The 20,439-nt window shown below is 41.2% G+C and overlaps 1 pseudogene; it reads left to right on the top strand.

The window, feature by feature from the left end:
* The first annotated feature begins 2,655 nt into the window (after positions 1–2,655).
* Positions 2,656–20,439, top strand: part of LOC142855369 (non-histone chromosomal protein HMG-17 pseudogene) — a 186,300-nt pseudogene continuing 168,516 nt past the window's right edge.

Raw genomic sequence — 20,439 nt, 5'->3', positions numbered from 1 at the left:
ACACAGTGGGTGGAAGTGGTTGGGCTCTGATTCGTGGTGATTGGTGTGGTAGAAATCTTAGCTTTTCTTCTGTGCCATGGGAGCTCTCTCTGGTGATTGCTAATAATGTCAAGGACTTCCTGCAGAAATCTTGGAAAAATACAAAGCATCTTTAACCCTCCATGACCCCAAAATTTGTTCAATCTGCTATGGATCACTTTTAAGAAGCCTAAAATTCTGTTGTAGCTTTGTAAGAGTTCTCTCAATTAACTTCTCATCATGTGTTTTCCTATGAAAAGCAAGAAAAAAAGGCAGCAGTTTGGACAACCCCACTGTGAAGGACCATGCATATCTTTAAAGAGTTTTGCTTATACATTGTTGCAAAAGACAATTTCATTACATTAACCCTCTCTCCACTGTAGTGGGTTATAACAAAGCAGTCCCACACTAGCCCAGAATGGAGTACAATAAAGGGTTCTTTATTTAGGGCTAAGCTCATAGATCAGCAGTCCTCTGTACAAGTGGGGAACAGGAACTGAATCCAGCAGCCAAGAGAGGGTATGTACATTTCTACATCTGTTTTTATAGTACCCAAGGCCACGCCCAAAGCAGTCCAGCATCTCAGAGGTCATTGGTTGAAGGAGTTTCCCCAACACTTCACTATTCAGAAGCTTGTTTTTTTTTCCCTCCAAAGCTCTTGTAAGTCCATTACAGAGGTCAAGTGCTCAAGGTGCTTAACCCTTTTTGTGCTGGGCTCTCCTTTAGTTTCTGCCTGCCATCTTCTCATTGCAAAGATGCTGCTATCCCCTTAGGTTTTTACTCCTATCAGCATCCCACTTTTAGTCACAAAAATGTGTGTTTATTGCCTATTCCTGAAAAATACATCACCCCAAACAGATCAGGTAGAATAATATCTGTCTATGGTCTTGTGATTACCAATGGCATAATGTATGGGGTTCTAACAGCATATCAGGCATGGTGTCTGTCTCTTGGGATGCTCAGGATCCTCTTCCAACCTCACATGGATGTTGGATAGAAAATCTTTTCCTTGAATGTGTAGAACGCATCATGAACTTGCTCCTTTGAGACAAGCAAATGAGTCTCCCTCAGGATCTTTGACTTCTTTAAGCAATTCATTTGATTTGCTGTGCTCAACTAGGAAAATCTCCCTTTTCATTAACTCAAAGCAAAAGCCAGTCAGTTGATTAGAACTGTAATTACATCTGCAAAATCCCATAGGTTTTTATCGTACGCAGTCAGCTAATCACTGCAGTTATATCACACGTCGTTCATGCCCACCTCCAAAGAGCAAGGAGTATAGTCGGGGACATCACTGGGTGGGAATGGAACTCTGAGCCACCAGAAAAATCTGTCTACAACAATCTAAAAAGATTTTCAAATGAGGTCTAATGTGTCTAGCCTTACCTCATTCTTCCTAGATTTCTTTTTTTTTTTTTTTTTTTTTTTTTTTAGTTTTTGACTTCATCATGCAGATTATAATTGGTTTGGTGTATGGACTTAATTAAGCCTCATCTGCACTATTTTAAATGTCAGACTTAATGCAGAGTCCTGATCTAGGACTCAGACTTGGGCAATTTTCATTTTAATCACAAGCTGATTCATTTTAGTTTCTGTTTCTGCTTCCATTGAGCATGCTCAACCATAGTTTCCTTTCTAAATCATTGATTCTGTAGCTACAGATCTGTGTTTCTGAGGACATAGTTCTTTGGCAGGAAGTCCTGAATGAAGACCAGAATATGTAGGTCATGATAACAAGAGCAGAGGGCCTCGAAAAATTAGAGCAAAGAATGAAGGAAGATGAGGCGAGCATCAAGTACCTGTTGTTTCCCAGGCAAAACAGGCCCTGCTTCATTTGCATTCAGGACATTTTCCCTGGAGAAGCCAGGGGAGCATGGGTGCTTACAGTCTCCATATTTGGCCTTCCAAGCCTGAGGCTGGAACCACCATCATGGGGATAGAAAATGTGCACGCCAGGTCGCTGTGCAATTTTCATGTGGTTTTATGATATAAGAAAGGCAATCCAAAAGGCTGGCAGCTTGGAAGCTAGAGGACTGCATTAATCAAATGTAAAACCAATGAAGAAACCCGTAATTCCTGCCTCCTGTGCGGTTTTCAGGAAGCAGGGTTCTTCATCGGCTATATGGTGCAGCATCTCTCACAGATACGGCAGCCGTGTTAATGGCTAAAGATTTCCTTCCAAACAGAGTCTGCCTGGCAGATGCAGCCTGCAATTCACTTTCAAGGGAGACAGAGCACTGCCCCCCCCCCCCCCAGTTAGGAGGCTGTGTGGAGGAGCTGAGGTTATTAAATGTGCCTGCTGTGGGCCTGAGGTGGAGATTACAGACCCTTTTCTGGTTTGAAAAATAACATATTTGGAATGCTAAGTAGCAGCTGGGGCTGGTTGAAGTGTTGAAGATCAGGCACACTGACTGACTCCTCCTTGCAGACAGATGTCAAAGGAAGAATCGTGAGGGTACAAAGAAATTTATGTGCTGTTAACAGATTTAACAGATTTACTGGTGTTACAGAAAAACCGGGGCTCGGGCATCTGTGTACACAGTTACACTGTTTCCTGCAGAACAGTGCCCCCTCCATTTGTACTGATGAGGCTGGAAGCAAAATCGGCATGGAAGCAATCATAATCTCTAATTTACGATGAGATCACGGAGGCAGAAGGGAGGTGACCACTCCGTTGTTTGCCGGGAGGCTGGAGGAGAAGGTAAGTGGAAGGTGGGCAGAAGCAGCATTGTAGGTGTCTGAAGAAACCTTTCCATGCATTCCCTTGAGGACACAAACCTTGTTTCTGAGCCACATCATTAGGGGGGAAACAAGGCTTCCTCCAACCCTTTCACGATAGGAGAGCCTGTGTCAAGGGCACAGCAAGCTAAGACATATGCAAGTTAAATCACAGTTGAGCTGCCAAGAAAAATCTAGCTAGTCTTTCACGTCTATGAGAGTCCCTACAATAACGAGATTTCACATTAATAAGATTGTCTGTCTCCCTGGTAATGACTATGACCCCTGTGACCTCTGACATCCAGATGTATCCATATTTCAAGATTTCTCAACAGAGACACTTGGATGCTTTGGACTGGATAAGTTTTTGCTGAAATGGGCCAGTTTGTGCATGGAATTATGTTTAAGGACATCCATAACTTTTTTCTAGAGATGCCATTAACGTGTTAGACTTGCAGTATTTGTCTCTCTGGGCTCCTTTAATTAGGTTCTTCCCAGTTCTACTCCTTTTGCTAAAATTTTCCCAATCTCGTTTTCTATATTAACAGTAAGTAAAATTACACTGTGTACAGACAGCAGCTTCATCATTTGTTCTGTGTTGATGGACATCTAGTCTGCTTCCATTGTTGTCACAAACAGAGAAGAGACAAACATAAACATTCATGTGCCTGCCTGGTAGGATACAAGATCTCTGGCTCATCTATTCTATCATGGGGATTTCAGTCATGAGTTTCTCTACACTGTAAAGAAGAAGGCTGTAGTCATATTAGAAACAAGTTGAGCAATTTCTTCATCTTCATAGCTTTCTCTTAATGTAGGCTGAGGCAGATGAGGTGACGAAAGACAGACAGCGGCGAATATGGTCGTGATGTACCTAAGGCAGAGACAGAGGTTTGTGCGGTGGGGGACTTGTCTCTTAAATCAGGTTCTCCTAGACTCTCTGAAGAGATAACAATCAAATATAATCAGAACGACTTAAAATCTCTGGCACACGGTGATCCAGTACACAGAATTCCTGGTAGTGAAACATCACAGGTTAACACTGAGATTCTTGTGTTCTAGAACAAAGAGAAATAGCAAGAAGCAAAAAGTCAGAGAGCCTGGAGAATCATAGGGGCCTGTTAGGTTAGGCGATCACATGGAGGTTGAATTGTTTCTCAGTGTTTGTAAACCTCACCAGAACATTTTACCTAAGGAAGCTGTTTGATGGGAGGAGGAAAAGATAAGAAAGGATAGTGGGGGAGAATAGAATTCAAGTTTTACACATACAAACACACATACAAATATGTATATATTCAAATTATGAAAGAATAAACAAAATAACAAAAGTTAAAAGATTGTACCACGTAAAATGGATTCTGTGGGGGGTAGTTTGAAGGTCCTTTCTAACTGCTCTTCAGAGTGGTTGGGGGTTGCTGCTGGAAATTCTTCAGCCAGTAGCCTTTAATTTACCCACCCACTTGAGTATAAATGCCAATGTAAAGTGCATGCTCCTTCTCTCTCCTGGCTGCTGGATTGGGTTGTTGTTCCCCATTCGAGCAGAGGACTTTGATCTGTGAGCCTAACTCTAAATAAATAAACTCTTTATTATACCCAATTCTGAGCTAGTGTGTGATTTCTTTTTAGCATCCGTCTTCAGGGGGTAGGTGGGTTGATGGAAATTCGCAGATAGATTTGGGGCAGGAAGATGCGTGCTGGTATGTTTCATGCCGTTTGCTAAGTATGCCTCCCAGTTCTGGACCACGGATTATGTGCAGGGTTGCTCTAGTCACTTAACCGTAGGTTGATGCTTTAGAGAAAGTCAATTTACTCATTGTCATAACACGTCTCCTACATTGAAATATTAGGTAATTATACTCTCAGAGAGAACTGCCTCCTCTGCCTGTGTTTACGCCTCAGGAAGAGAAGCTGATATCATCTTACAATATTACAGAACAATTGCACACACAGAGGCATCGGGTTTTACATCTCTACAGGGCATGGTTGAGTAGAGTGCTGTACAGGACCTCGCTCCCTTCGGGGTCCTGGTGGAGGTGGAGAGCTTGGCATACTAATTAGGGCCACTTTAACTGAGACTTAGCATCTCCTGGAGCTTCTTCAGGCTGCAGGCTTTAGAATACCTGCTGGTTTTTGTTTAGTAAACACAGCGATTAGCCCCTAGTGGCTCTAAGGCAGAACTTTACTTAATGTTCTTAGAATGTTCATCAAACAATATCAGGCTGGCTCCCTCTCCTCCACACACAGAGGTGGCAGTAAATGAAGACTCAGCTGTACTCCGAGCCTTGTTTGGCTCTATCGCTGCTCATACCTCCTGGATACTTCCTAACTTCCGAGGTCCCCAAGGATTCGAATGTCATGCCATGTTCCTTAGAGCCCACCGCAATCATCGTAGAGCTCTTCATTTCTCGGAGAAACCGAAGACACTCAGTAGTTTATTTGGGGTACCTTTTTATTATGAGATATAATAGAACACACACATGCATGTTCTCTCTCTCTCTCTCTCTCTCTCTCTCTCTCTCTCATGCACACACACACACACACACACACACACACAAACCAAAGGGTATAACCTTTTGACATTCATTCTCTCATCAAAACCCAAGTATAAAAGAGAGGTCTGGCCAATTCAGATAGCTCTGCATGGCCCATATCCCAATAAGGGCCAAGTTATTTTCCACAAAAGTTATCCATAATCCTATATTTTATAGTAGTCATCTCCCTGGTATTTTGTCACCCTTGAATACAGGCTTGCACTGTATAATTGAAGCCTCGGGTTTAAAAATAGGTTATATTTTTAAATCTCTTTTCCCCACAGATACCCCACCTCCTTTTGTTTTCTTATATTGGTTTAAGAAACTGGGTCATTTGGTTTTCAGAGCTTTTTACAATCCAAATATTGCTGATTGCTCACTAAAGGACCAATCCAATGCCTTCAGTATCTTTTCGTATTCTTTTTATCTAGGTCTACAGTTTTATTTGTTTGTTTTTAATGATCTAGTATGTAAAGTCCTTTGCAGTTCCTTAGATTCTTTCCACATGTAAGAGTTATTCATTTGTTAATTTAGGAATTATCAAGTACCCCCTTGCTATGATTTAAACATTTGTTAACTTACAAACTCATTTTCAGTCATTATGGCCATTGTAGCAATGAACATTATGAGGTGATTAGGTCTAGAAACCAATACCCTCAGGGATGGAGTTTCTACTATCCTACAAAGCTGAATGCAGCTTCATTTTTGTCTCTTGCCTTTAGACCTTCTATTGTGGGATGGCAGAGCTGGGAACACTCTGCTATAGGTTAGTCTCTAGGCCTTGGGTTTCATAGCCTCCAAAATATGGGCCAATAAAATTCTGTTTTATCACAAATTATCTCATAGCAGGCACTGTTAGTATAGCAGAAAGAAACTGAGGCACAATTTCAGCTTTGGATGTTGGATCCAGTGGCCAAGGCAAGCTCATATTCCTATGAGGGAACTTTTAAATCAGGATAAAAACTATTTCAGGCAAGATTAGTGCTGTGCTATATTCCAAATAGGAGAATGTACTTAAGAAAAATGTCTTAGACTCAAGGTTATAGACAGCCTGCCAAGGTCATTATCTTTTTCTGAGAACTCAGTAATGTGAAGGAAACAGCTATCAAAAGACGAGGCTATGGAGCTTGAGAAACAAAACGAGAACTGATTTCAATGCTTATGACTAAGGCGACTGAGCACAGAAAGCGGGCAAGTGTGGTGAGGGGTGCATGAGAGTGGGGGACTGGTAGTGAGTGCCACCACAGAGTATGGCTTTTCGTTATTATTATTATCTAAAATAACCAATTTAGGAAAGAGCCAGCTCACCTCGACTCACCATTGTGGATGTTCCTACTCATGGGTAGTTGGCCTCCCTGCTATAGCGCCTGTAACAAAGGAGTAAACCCTGGCATTTTGTAGATGGAAGAAAAAGACACTTATCTCATTGTACGTGAAAAACAAAGTGAGAGAGGAGGACATGGAGATGCCTGAGGAGGAGGCTGGAAAGGTGGCTTAGCATTTAAAGGTACTTTCTGCTCTTGTAGAAGACCCGAGTTTAGTTGCCAGTATCTAGACCAAGCAATTCGCAGCTGCCTTTAATTTAAGTGTTCCAACTCCCTGTTCTTGTATCTGCAGTCTCCTGCACCTACATGGTGCACACACATAACACTCGGGCACACATATATACACATAAAACACATAGATAAATAAGATAAATATAAGAAAAACATGGTATTAATGAAGCACACCTCTGGGCACTCTACTTAGCTGAGGGGTTGCACCCTGAAGGGAGGTGACATCAGCGCTTGGGCATGCCTTCCTCTCCATGAAGGACTGTATTCCCAAAAGGGCAAGTCAAAATAAACCCTCTCACCCTTGAGTTGCCTCTTGCCACGTATTTGATTACAGTGAAGAGAAAGGTAAATAATAGACAATTCTGCCATCCCTAAAAGGACATACAGCTTAGAGGCTCCTATTGTCTTCCAATGATGCCCATCTGAGGACCATCCTTTAGCACAAGAAGCTTTGGAACATTCTGTATCCAAACTATGTAGCAAGAGGAAACTTGGATTACAGAGCAAAGGGCTTTACATTCCAGGAGGAGTTGGATGTTTTAAAGAGAAACTAAGTATACGGTATAGCCAAACATCAGTAAAATTACTGCTAGAGTCCAGGAAAGATATGGTAAAGGAAGAGAAAAGAGGAGCTGAAAAGAGAGAAAATATAGTACTTAAAAGAAAAAGTTCAGGTTATGAATAAGGGCAAAGATAAGATACATTCTAGTGACCTAGATCCAATATAGTGAAGAACATACACTTCGATAAAGAAGGATGAAGGAACTACTGGCAGAATGCTTTGGAGATCGGACCAAGGCAGAGTTCACAGGCAATGTTTCTGTGGGATGATGTCACCAAGGACAAAGCCAAGGTTTTTGGCTAAATTGGAAAGATAGTTGGGATTTTCCTGAGTCCAAAAAGATAAGATTGGATCAAAATATTTATTTTTGGGTATGTGTGAGTGGTGCCAAAAATAATCTATAGTTTTGTTTCAAATAGGTTAATTTTTAGTGGTTCTTTCCTTATTTAAAGGGATATATCAGAGATGCCTTAGATATACAAATTGTAGTGTTTTCTGGAAGAAGCCCAAACTGAGATGTATTATGTCCTTGACACACAGCTATTACTTAGCATTAATTAATTGAATTGTAAAGATTACCCAGGGAAAGAGCATTAGAGAAGAAATATATTGATTGAATTGGGAGATGAGAAGAAACAAGAGAAAGAGGGAAGACTGAGAAAGTCAGGGCATTAACGAAGGGGGGAGATTGGTATAGTGCCCCAAAGCCAAGGGAATGCTGGATCTTTATATACTTGGACTGGCCAACATGGAATGGATCGGGGAGTTTGAGTTAGTTAAACTCCTATTAGGGTATCAGGGTGATAACAGTAGGGTAGTGCCAAAACACATGATTTTGGGTTTATGTGTGTACCCCCGTCTTTCCCTCACCATGCTCTCCCAACCACCAGGGAATGTATCATCTATTAAACATGGGCATTTGATTTGGTTTAATCTGGTCTGATTGGAGTTCTCTTTTGTTGGCAGAGAAACTCATCTTAATATTTTTCCTAACATATGGTAGGTACAATAACCTCACTGCCACCATGAATGTCCACATCTCAATTTTTTGAAACTAGAGAATGTGGCATGTAAGATAGCAAGAGTGAATTAGATGAAATTGAGTTGCTGATCACAACCTGAAATTAAAGTATTATTCTGCTTGATTCAGTGGTCCAATATAATCACAATGATGAGTGATGTCCTTCTATATATGTGTTGCTTTTATTGGTTGATGACTAAAACTCTTTCGGCCAATGACTTAGCAGAGTAAAGCCAGGTGGGAAATCCCAACAGAGATATATAGAGAGAGTTGGTGGAGTCAAAGAAACACCATGTAGCTGCCAAAGGAGAAAGATGCCAAAACCTTACTGGTAAGCCACATCCTCATGGCGATATACAGATTAATAGAAATGGGTTAATTTTAAGATATAAGAGCTAACTAGAAATATGCCTGAGTCATCAGTGAGTTTATAATTAATAAAAGCCTCTGTGCATTTCTTTGGGACTGAAGCCTTGCAGGACCAGGTAGGACAGAAACTTCCATCTATATCACAATGATTTTTTAAAGATGAGACAGGGTAGGAGAAAGGCAGAAGTATAGAAGGCATTTAAACTTCTCTATGGGTTTGAAGATGGAGAAAAACTGCAAGAGAAGAAATGAGGGTGATTTCTTGAATCAGTATAGTCAAGGACACCTTTGTCACAGCATGGTCCTCCAGTTTGGTTCCCCTTGCCCATCGATCCACATGATAAAATGCCACAGGAATGGCCCCTTCACAGGAAAGGTGGGACCACACTATTTTCTAGTATAATTTCATCATCTTTCCCAAGATGAAACATACTGGATTTGCATAAGAAGCAATTAGACTTTCACCATATTTTCCTTGTTCTACAACCCTCAGGCCTGCTTGATTTTAGTCCATGTAATTCAGACCTTTAGGGCTAAAAGACAATACTTGTGTTGTTTACCAGACTCTAAACTTATGATTATTGTTCCAAAGGCAACAGAAATTAATATAGCTCTCAGCCTAGACCTTCTTTCTCAGGCTTATAGGAGGGAACCAAATGCAGATTTGCAACACACACCCACCTTCCCTGGCTTGAGAGAGTAGAAGCCAACTAGTGGCTTTCAGAATGATGCTAGAACTTCTGCAAGGCTCTGGTTGTAGATGTTAAGAAAAATCCTAGGACGAGCTGCTCTGCTCTGCTGGCATAAAGAAATCCAATCAGGCCAAATCAAACCGAATCAAAATGCCTCTGTTTTATTAAATGTAGCACTCCAGGGTGGCTGAGAGCATGGCAGGGGAGCAGATACAAAACTCAGGACCATGTGTTCCTCCTCTGGGTGCCCACTTAAATACCCTGTGGGAGTGGTCCTGACCCTCCCCCGGGGAGGGGGTCAGGCCCTGGCATGCTGGGATTTTGAGTCCAGACCAACGCAGTTTTCAGGCCAGGGGAGTCCAGACTAATGCTACTCCCAGGCCTGGTGCCTGAGATGGGGGGGGGGGGGGGGCTGGGATGGATGCCAGGAACTGGGATGACGCTCCCAACTAAACATCACAGTGGAGTGAGGTGAGGTATTTCTACTTCATACTCAGAGGAGAAACTGGGAATATCAAAGAAGCTGTGGAGACAACAGTAAGTCATATAGGTCCATTAATTTTTGTTTAATTAAACCCTTATTATAATATAAATTTATATTCATGATTCAAAAAATTAAAACGTAAAATGCAAAGGGTGAAATTGTTTCTACACTATCTCCAAGGACCCACTTCTTACTTTCTTTGGTCAGTTACCAGTTTTTAAGAAAAATCAGCATGGGGTGCATTTACTTTGAGTAGCTGGGCCTAGGCGGTCTCTCTGATGAAGTAGGAGCTGAGCAGGGGAGTATGTAAGAGAAGTGGCAATGCAAGGAGGTTCCTAGGGAAAGGGTGGCAACAATGTCAGACACATCATGCAATGACCCAGCAAAATGAGGAACTCAAAAACAACAAACCACTATGGAGTTTCTGCTTCCTAAGGGGTCAGAAACTGTAGAAGGAATACAGTCCCTCCGTGTTCAAAGGAGATAGCATTACCTATGCAGAATAGTCTATGATCACTGAGAGGAAAAGCAGAGCCCAACTGATACTTGATGAATCATTTCTTGATGGTGAGGCATGCCTTCCTGCTGGGGCTAAGGAAAACTCTCCTGGAGAGGCTCAGGTGGGTCAAACACCAACAACTCTGAGGCTTGTGCTCCCACAGACCAAGGTTGCAAGGCTGGAAGAGATGGAAACAACAGCAACCAGATGTAGTGGAATCTGCAAGATTCGGGAATGGATTAGACTCTGCTCCTTCCACTGTTTCGGGACCAGTGTTGCTACCAACCTTTCTTGATTCCCACTCCATAGAATCAAACAATGTGCCAATGGAGAGAACAGATAAACCTACATCCTATGCAAACTCAGTGTGTCTCACTCTCGGAAAGATGATGAGATTGCTTGAAAGAACAATGTAGTCTTCTAGAAAGGAGATGTTATTTCTGGTCCATTCTTTCATGTGGATTAATGGATGAGAAGGACCACAGCTGGAGAAACAGCAGTCTGAATTTCATGATCATTATCCCTTCTGAAAATATCTTCAGGTTCTCCCTGCAGTAGAGAAAGCAGGGCCCTTCCACTGGGTTAGAATCCAGAAGTTTAAGCATCACAGCCCATGCTCAGGCTCATAGCAGCCATTCCCAAATGAGAAAGACAGTTCACACTCACCAGGCTGTCAGGGTGGGAAGCCATTAGTGGTGCAGAAATGCAAACTTATGTAAATACCGTTCTTGGAAGGAAAACAACAGGATTAGCCAAGCCCTGGCAGGGATGTTGCCAAAACCCCAGCTTGTGCAAAGAGCCACTCATTCTTTGGAAAGGCAGTGAGTTTGCAACTGGAAATCAGGGCAAATCCCGATGGGGCTTGAAATAAAGACTAGGACTTGGGGGTGCAGAAAAGAATGAAACACTTGCTTCTAATTACTGCAGTCAGCAAGGAAAGGTGACCCATTGCAGCCATTATGCCATGGGTGTCAGACAGAAAGGACAAAGAATTTCAATCCTTCTCTCAATGCACAAAAAAAGGCCTGAACGCTTGGCCAACCAAGAAAGTCTGTGTGGCTCCTTAGGGTCTACAGTGCACTGTCAAGATGCAACCTCACTGGCCTCTTTGTAGAAGTACCTGAAAGAATGGTACCTGGATTTGTCCAGGGGTTTCTACACAAGGAAGCTGTAGACTCATTAATGTCAAGCAGGTGACATATTGTCCCTTTTCACAGGCTATCACAGTGGCCTAGAACATCACGATCAGACTTGGAAGGACTTTGGCTCCAAAAAGAGGAGGTTTATATGAGACGCAAGGTGATTCTTGCAAAGAGACGCTGTCTCCATGAATGCGCAGCATGGTGCATGTCCATAGCTGCAGTAAAATCAGCAAGAATGAGCCCGTGCAGGAAAGCCATAGCCTTGTGCTTAGAGGTTGTCTGTCACACCAACTCTCCTCCACAGAGTAGTCTCCAGGGGGCCATGTCTTAAACTCAGACCAGGTCTCGGAAGTTCATTTTGTGCAGATAGTCCTAACAGATGGATTATTTCCTGGTATGAAAGTATAAATCTCAAAGAAAGGAATGTATGTGACATAGCCTGCTGGAAACGTACCTCACCCCTCTCCTGGGATCGTACTTAAGCAGGTCCTCCACACAGATCGAGCAGCCATTCCTTCCTCTTTTCAGCATTTACCTCTTCACCCTAGAAAAGGTAATTCATGAACACAAGGAGCCTAGGGACCCATTTTAAAATGCTCAATTATCTTGTGTTAGTAGAGAGGATCTTTCCATCTCGTCTGAGGACTAAAGCAGGGGGAGGAAGAACAGAAATTCTGAGATACACATCTTCAGCAGCCCTGCCCTGGGAATGGAGGCCAGGGGATCACATCTGCAGGTGTACTTGCCTTAGGTCACTTTGTGTTGTTCTAACGAAATACGCAAGACCAGTAATGGTATAACTAAGGAATTTATTTGCCCAGTGAGTCTGGTAGCCAGATATCCATACAGCATGGTGCAAGCATCCTAGCTATGTTCATAACATGGTCAGGGCATTATTATTTATAGTGTCATAATGTGGTGGAGACGAGAAAAGAAAAAGAAGAGACCAGTCAATTACATTAAAAACGACCAGAATTGATTCGAAACATTCTTTGTGCAGGACCATCCATTCCTAAGGATGGATTTTTTTTTTCCTAAAGCAAAATGAGGCTGAACTCAAATTCTCTAGCTAGTCAAGGATAATCTCTATCCCAGTTTAGTTTCCATTGCTAGAATAAAGCCCTGATCGGAAGCAATCAATGAGATTATTTGGCTAATACATCCAAATCACAGTCAGTTGTCAAGAGAAGCCAGGGCAGTTCAAGGAAAGAACTGAAATAGAGACAACGGTGGTGGGGGTGGGGGTGGGGGTGGTGGTGCTTGCTAGGCCACTCTAGGCTCCTGATATAGCACAGGTCTGTCTGCCTAGGAATGGTACCACCCACAATGGTACCTTCCTACATCAATCACAATTATGAATATTTCCACAGACAATTGGATAGAGGTAACACCTCAACTGAGATTGCCTCTTTTATGTCAAGATGATGGTTGACACCAAGTATAACAGCCTTGCACCTGTGATCTCCTGTTTCCACCTGCCAACTGGATACATGTGCCTTGGCCTAAGGATATCCACTAGGCCCTGACTCTTTATTATACCCTCATCTCTTTACTGCAGTGCTGGACACCAAGCTTCCAGCAGTTGAGTATTTGGGTGACTAACTGCATATAAACCACCGTAGCACTGAGAAAGGTAGTTGCACAGTTATGAAGAACTTGTGCATACAGGCTGAGGCCAGCATTCAACAGAAAGTTGCTGTGTCCCTCTGGGTTTCTCATTGCTCATTTGTACTTAGGTAAAGATGAACCACTTCTATGAGGATTAAAAAGCATATAAAACATTTACCACATGACCGGACATTGACAAACTAAATATCAAGTGTTTGACTTCTTATGTGAGAGTCCCTAAGGGAATTTGTTGCTATGAATTAGAAGTGATAGCAATGCCTTTCTTCAGCTAGCATGTTAGTCCATGCCTACAACCCTAATTCTGCTTCTTTGTGTTTCCTTACCTTTCATAGAGTATAGCTAACTCAAGATGCATATCTATATATCTCAAACCCTAGATGTATAAGATCCTGGAATAAGAGCTTATTCACAACATTTTTAAAGATTAGATTATATACTCATTGCTGTGGAAGCATACCAAGGAGCAAATGGTTGTCAAGCTATGGTTTTGGTATGGTGATATGGTGTTGAGAATGCCCATCATTTACTGGAAAGTGGAACTTCTTGTTGATTGTAAGAGTGCTTTATATATTCTAGATAAAAATTTACTGTTATACATATGATTTACAAATATTTTCTTCTATTCTGTATATTAGCAAAACATGTTTTATTTTATGTTATTATTTATTTATGTTTTAAAATTTATTTTTATTTATTTGTGTTTATTATTTATTTTATTATATATATTTTTATTTTATGTTTATTTCATATTTATTGTTCAGTGAGGACCAGATGAGCAGAAAGCCATATGAAATATATGCTCATATGAGATATACATACATACAATGAATACATATAACAAATCCTTAAAAGATAAGGGTAGAATTCTCAGAAGGATATATATATATATTATTCTTGTGCCACACTCTAATTATTATGGCTTTGTGGTTAAGCTTCTAAATGGAAAGCTGTGTGTCCTCCAACTTTGTACTTATTCATATTGTTCCCACTTTTTATTTCAATGAGAATGACTCTCGTCAGACCAAATCCTGCCTGGATTTCTTGAGTACATCTTGACTTGTGGATCCAACCATTCCAATGCCTGCTTTTTTTTTCCTACATTCCCAATGTGCCCAATTTCTGATTTATGAATCCAGTTATTGCCTTCTCGTGTCCTTCACATCATATTTGCTGTACTCTGTCTCAACGGTTGCCTCTGACTTCAGTGTAGACGTTGTCTCATGGTACCATAGCACATTGCATGCTGGTTGATATTCCACTGAGAGTCTTGGATTTTGCAGAGTGGAGCTACGTCCTGTATGGTCCTTATCCTGAGCTTTTAAGAGCATTTATTTTCTTTAAGCTCTTCTGAGAATTCTACCCTTAAGGATTTGTTATATGTATTCATTGTATGTATGTATGCCTCATATGAGTGCATATTTTGTATGGCTTTCTGCTCATCCAGTCCTCACTGAACAATAAATAAGAAATATTTCAAGCTGTTCCATAGAACTGTCTTTCTTTGATCATGGCCTGTGCCTTCTGGTTCCAATATTTCTCTCCCTTCAGCATCCCCATTCACACATAATATTTGTGTTACTGTACCATGCTCTGGTGTCTCTGTTCAGTACCCAGCCCCAGTCTGCCCTACCCTCAGAGATCTCTGCACTAACTTTCTCTATATTCTGCAGGGGTGCCTGAATCCAAAGCCATGCTAGGAAGAGAAACAGTTCAAAAGAATTTGATAGTTCATAGATACAGAATTGTAGGACCTGGAAAAGGACGTCAGATCCAGTCATCTGGTCTTTTTGAGCTCTGGAGCAGCTGTAGAGAATCAAAGGAACCCCAGGCTACAGCCCACTGGCTAGTTTAGAAGTGCAGGATGGTGGGGCTTCCGAGTGAGAGGGTAGGGATGTCCTAGAAAACATGGCTAAAGTAGGACATGAAAAAATCAAGATTCAGTCCATCAGATGAGGCATGGCGGGACCAGTCAAGCACACTGTTAAATGTCTGGTGGGCTCTGACTCTGGTGCCTACAAAACAGTATTTGCTTTCCGGAGACCTGAAAGAGTACTTCCCACTGGGCTTCTTCTGTGTCCTGGATACAAAGCTCCAGGCAGAGGACACTCAGATGTGCTGTTCCAGGTCCATTAGAATTTAGTGCTGTTTGGTGGCAACGAAGAATCGCCAGGACTGCCTATTCTTGATTGCTACCATTTCAAAACTTGTTGGACTTTGAGCAATGATAACCACTCAAAGTTTGAGCCTTTGATTTCTTTTGTTCCAAAGGAATCACCAGACCACTGCCCATTTTATGTTCATCCATCTGTATTTACTATATTCATGTGGTTTGTCAGAAAGGAGGGAGGAGAGAAGGACATAGTCTATAAAAGGGAACAGCTCCCAATTTCCTCTCTGCTGTCCCGTGGTAGTTTTAAATACTTCATTGGTTCTGTTCCCATTGGAGAGAATTGAGCCTGCCCAACAGACTCCGGAGTTGGGTTTGTGATGGTCTGGATTTTTTGTTGTCATATTTGTTTCAGACATTGTAATGGTCAACCAGCAAGTTCCTTTTTCATATTTGTTATGGTTCTGCAAAAACGTTTTTAAAATTTGGATTACAGTTACATCAGCAAGACAGTCAATCTGACTGGGAGCCAAATCTGATCAGCAAGGCTACAGACAGACAGACTTTCACAGCAGAAATGTTCTCACAAGATCTTAAAGAAAGGGATGAGGAACTACAATATATTTGATAGGGCCAACACTACCATTAATCATAATGTTTGCTACTTTGCCTATAATAGAAGGTAAGATGGCAAAATAACTATAGGCTTTGTCATAAGCTGCCTAAACAAAAATTGATTCAGAAAAATACATTAAACTTTAAAGAAAATAAAGGATGCATTTTTCTCTGAAGAAGGAGATTGTAGAAACTTGAGGTCAATTTTTTGAGGCTCGCCGTCAATAACTGAAAACTCAGTTGGATTTTACTTATTGATTGAGTTTAGTTTTCTTAATAAGTGAAACATTGGCATTTTCTGACTCTTTAGTTGGTTGGAGGATTTAGAAAAATTGATCTGTTCAACTGAAAACAATTTTTATAACCTAAGAACACGGGCTTTCCCCAGAGTCCTGTAGCATGATGCAATTGGGTTTGGTGAATGAGTTGTATCATTCAGATAAAAGCTCTGGTTACCTGAATTTTACCTCATTAGATACTAGAATATATATATATATATATATATATATATTTGTTTTACAAGTGCTGATCTATTTTCAGAATTGATTCCATCTTTCTTCCCTACAGTACCTTCTCTATAAATCTATTCACATGGCTTGGATTTTGAGAGTGGGTTTGGACATTACTGGCTTAAATCCACAGACACCAAAGGGTTTTGTTTTTCTTTAATTGCAGGAGTTTTCTGTATGCTGATATCTGCTAGGAATTGCTATAGCACATATAAAATGTAGGATTTCACACAGCCTTGCAAGCTGGCTCTGTGGTTAAAAGCGCTTGTTGCATAATCATAAACTTGAGTTCAGATACCAGTAACCACACAACAAATCAGACATCTTTCCCACACGTCGATAACTCTAGTACTGTGAGCATCAAAGACTGGTGCTTGCTGATAGCCAGCTTAGCAAAAAGAAAACACAAATGAAGAAATGAACAAAACCTTGAGCTCTGAGTTGGGGGAGAGACTCTGCATCAAATGAGTAAGTCAGAAAGTGATTGAGAAGATACTTGACCTGTCTCTGATCTCAATATGTACACATATTTGTGTATATCTTCACACACATGTGCATAAAACACGCACACAATCTTGTATCAGGACTCTGGCCTTGTTAGCCATTCATCTTTGATGACCTGAGAAGTCATAACACATACTTAGCCTTATATATAACCTCATTATAACCTTTCTCTACTTTCTAAATAGACTGAAAATATTTTGGGGCACGGATCCAATTTTTAATTATACTACAGTGGATAATCTTGGGTGCTGTTGAATGTGGGGTGAATTGTTCCTACATTAATATCATGTGGTGTGCACATAGGCACATGTGTGTCGTTCTTCCATTTATTTATAAGAAGAAGATGGCTGTAAAGTCTGGCCAGTGTTCACATACTTCAGAAGTGATATCTCTGTCCCTTTGAGCAGTTGTCTATGAGCAAGCTTTTTGCTATGCCTTTACCATCTGTTATTTTTTGTTTCTTAATTGCTGGCATTAGGAGGCCTAATAAAGGATAACCGGAGGGCACAACATGTCAGGAAGACAAGACAAGCAGCATCATGAAGACCTGAATTTAAGATCTGGTTCTGCCTCCCATTAGCGCTGGGCCTCTGGGCAAAGCACCATGTGTTCTAAATCTTTCTACAGTGAAAAGTAGAAGCATCTGGAAAGGTAAGAAAGCCCTATGCCTTCTTCCTTCCCAGGGAGGTGGCTGTAAGAAAGCCCATACTCTCTTCCTTCCCAGGGTTGTGCCTACTTCACCTAGGCTTTCTTGTCCCTCGAAAGGTAAAAGAATGACTTGGTCAGATGGCTCAAATCTGGTGTTCTGAGTATGCTGTATTTCATTACTGAAAGATTCAATCTGCATTTGCATAGGCACAGAGATCCTACCTGCTGCACTGCCAGACACTTGTGTCCCCCTTTCCTTTTTTCCATTAGGAGATCATGTATTTTCCTTTTCCTGCCTCCATAATTCTGTGTTTTCCCCCAAGTTCCACCTGGAATCTCAAAGGAAAGTTGTTCTGTAGAGTTGGGTGGACTTTAGACTTTGGTCAGATTCCCAGGAACTCTCATCAGCACATGGGCCCTCGTTTGCCCCTCTGGCACACTCATTGGCTTAGAGGTTCTCGTGCATCATCCGGGCAAGCTCAAGGCAGGAACCTGGAGAATGGGGCTAAAGCAGAGACTGCAGAGGATCTTTGCTTACTGACTTGCTTCTCCTGGTTTACCCAGCCTGCTTTTCTATATAGCTCAGGGCCACTTGCCCAGGGACAGCATCTTGCACAGTGGGCTGGGTCCTCTCACATCAATCGGATCAAGAAAGTGCCCATTTAGAGACGTGTCTGCAAGCAAATCTTATGGATGTGATTCCAGTTGAGGTTCCCTTTCCAGGTCTAGGTTTGCACCAAGTTGTCAAAAATGAACTGACACATTCAAATTCACCTGCTTCACTCTCTGTAGCAGTATCATAGCTAACATTAAATAAAGTAATACTACATGATTTGGGTTGTTTTTGTTTGCTTTTCTCTTTACATAGACAGAACTTCTTGTCACAACTACTTCTAAAGTAAAGATTAATGGATAAGAATAAGTTCATGGTATTTCTTCCAATAAATAAGGTACATGTGATTTCTGTGTGGACTTCACAGTGTATTTGGTTATGTAGTTGGTTATCTTTACAGACCACACTGAAACTACACCTGAATCAACAGATACTGTTATATTTACAATGTTTTTTGGTAGCCAACAAGGGTTTGCCAAAATGTCAATGGATAATGTAAATCAGAAGAAGAGATTGGATCGCATCATTAACTGCTTGCCCTGCTTAGATGACCACAATTAGAACAGCTAGAGTCACAGGCTACAATGACTGGTTGATCTTAAATAAGTCTAATTGATTCACTTACTAGCTATGTGTGGGGTGCTGTTTGTTCTCTAACCTCCCCTTGGGAGGGCTTAAGTGGTATATATTTGATCAGGAATAGTGTCTTCCCCTGAGACACAGACAAGAATAAAGAAGCCATGATAGCAGATGAATCTCATCTGTGTGTCTGGTGAAGAAATGCAGATGCGGACAGAAGGTCTGCCCTCTATGTCCCTTTATTCAGTCATGTGACAGGATTGGGACTTTTAAAAATAAGAAACACAGCAAAGAGCTAGAGATAGGGTAGGTTTTAAAAAAATGGGTTTATGTTGGCCTGTGAACTAGGAGTGACAATGCATTCTTTTCTTTGATCTAGTACTGCTTGTTAAATCTGACCTTTTCACTTGCGGGAATAAGCACTTCTTACAGAATCCACTGAAAAAATAAAGCTCTCCATAGTACCAAGAAAAGTGAGATAAATCTATGTTTTTGAAACAAAATGTTTAATGCGTATTAGCTATACATGTCAACAGGATTCTGGGTGGTGTTCCCACACATGCATGCAGTGTGTGCTGATCATGTTCTGCCACACTCCTGTGCTAGGCTCCCTAGCTTCTACCTCTGGAATCCTTTCCAGCTCATACTGACCACTGGTCTCCTCTCAGGTTAGTATTTTTAGCTTCCACATACAAGGGGAAAAATATGGCATTTGTCTTTCTATTCCTTCCTCATTTCACTGAACAAAATGTCCTCCTGTTCCATCGTCTTTGGCACAAAGGACAGGATTTCATTTTTTTTCTTTATCGCTGACTTATAGTCCTGTATACAAATATAGAATACTTTCTTTATTCATCTGTTGTTGGGATGAGTCATGTTTGAGCGTCTGTGAGTGGTGCCACAACAAACATGGGTATGCGGGGACCGCCTTTTCAGGCTGAGTGCGTTTGCTTTGGCTATTAACCAGGAGTGGGATAGCGGAATTATATAATGGCTCTATTTTTAGTAACCCCCATGCTATTCCCCACATTTCCTCATGGATGGACTAATTCACACTCCCACCTACAGAGCACACATGCCGTTTTCTTCATACCCTTGTCAGCATTTATTAGGAAATCGAAAGTTAGTACTCTAGGAAAATAAACTTAGCAGGGCTATGCTGCTGGAGCCTTTTGTCAATCACCTACCTGGAAAGTTCAATGCCTTCCTTAACGGAGGACTTTGCACCACTTTAATAATAGTGACAAGGAGCTGCGGTGAAAACCTTGTTACCCATGAACATATATTTTCCTTTAGTAGTACATTTATTCTTCTATTTATAAATCTCTATCACATGTGATCTTTAACTTTATTATAACCTTGTGTATAGCAAATTTTAATAAGCATCATTAAGTTCTGAGGGGTTAAGAATCTCGCCCGTGTCATCCAGCTATTAAGCAGTGTGAACACACACAGAAGTGGGCAGGACTTCTGAGCCTTGAATCCTTTTCTCCTCTAAGGCACGAGGATCTAAAAATATAGAAGGTAAATTGATCTCTGCAGTTCCATTTTAATATACGGGTGATAGATCAAAATCAGTTTACAAACACTACATTTGTAGTAATTTTAAGCAAGGTGGTTAAATGCACAGTACCTGGTGGTTT

The sequence above is a fragment of the Microtus pennsylvanicus genome, chromosome 8 (assembly GCF_037038515.1).
Source record: "Microtus pennsylvanicus isolate mMicPen1 chromosome 8, mMicPen1.hap1, whole genome shotgun sequence".
Taxonomy (NCBI): Eukaryota; Metazoa; Chordata; class Mammalia; order Rodentia; family Cricetidae; genus Microtus; species Microtus pennsylvanicus.
This window is presented reverse-complemented; position numbering and strand designations above follow the sequence as displayed.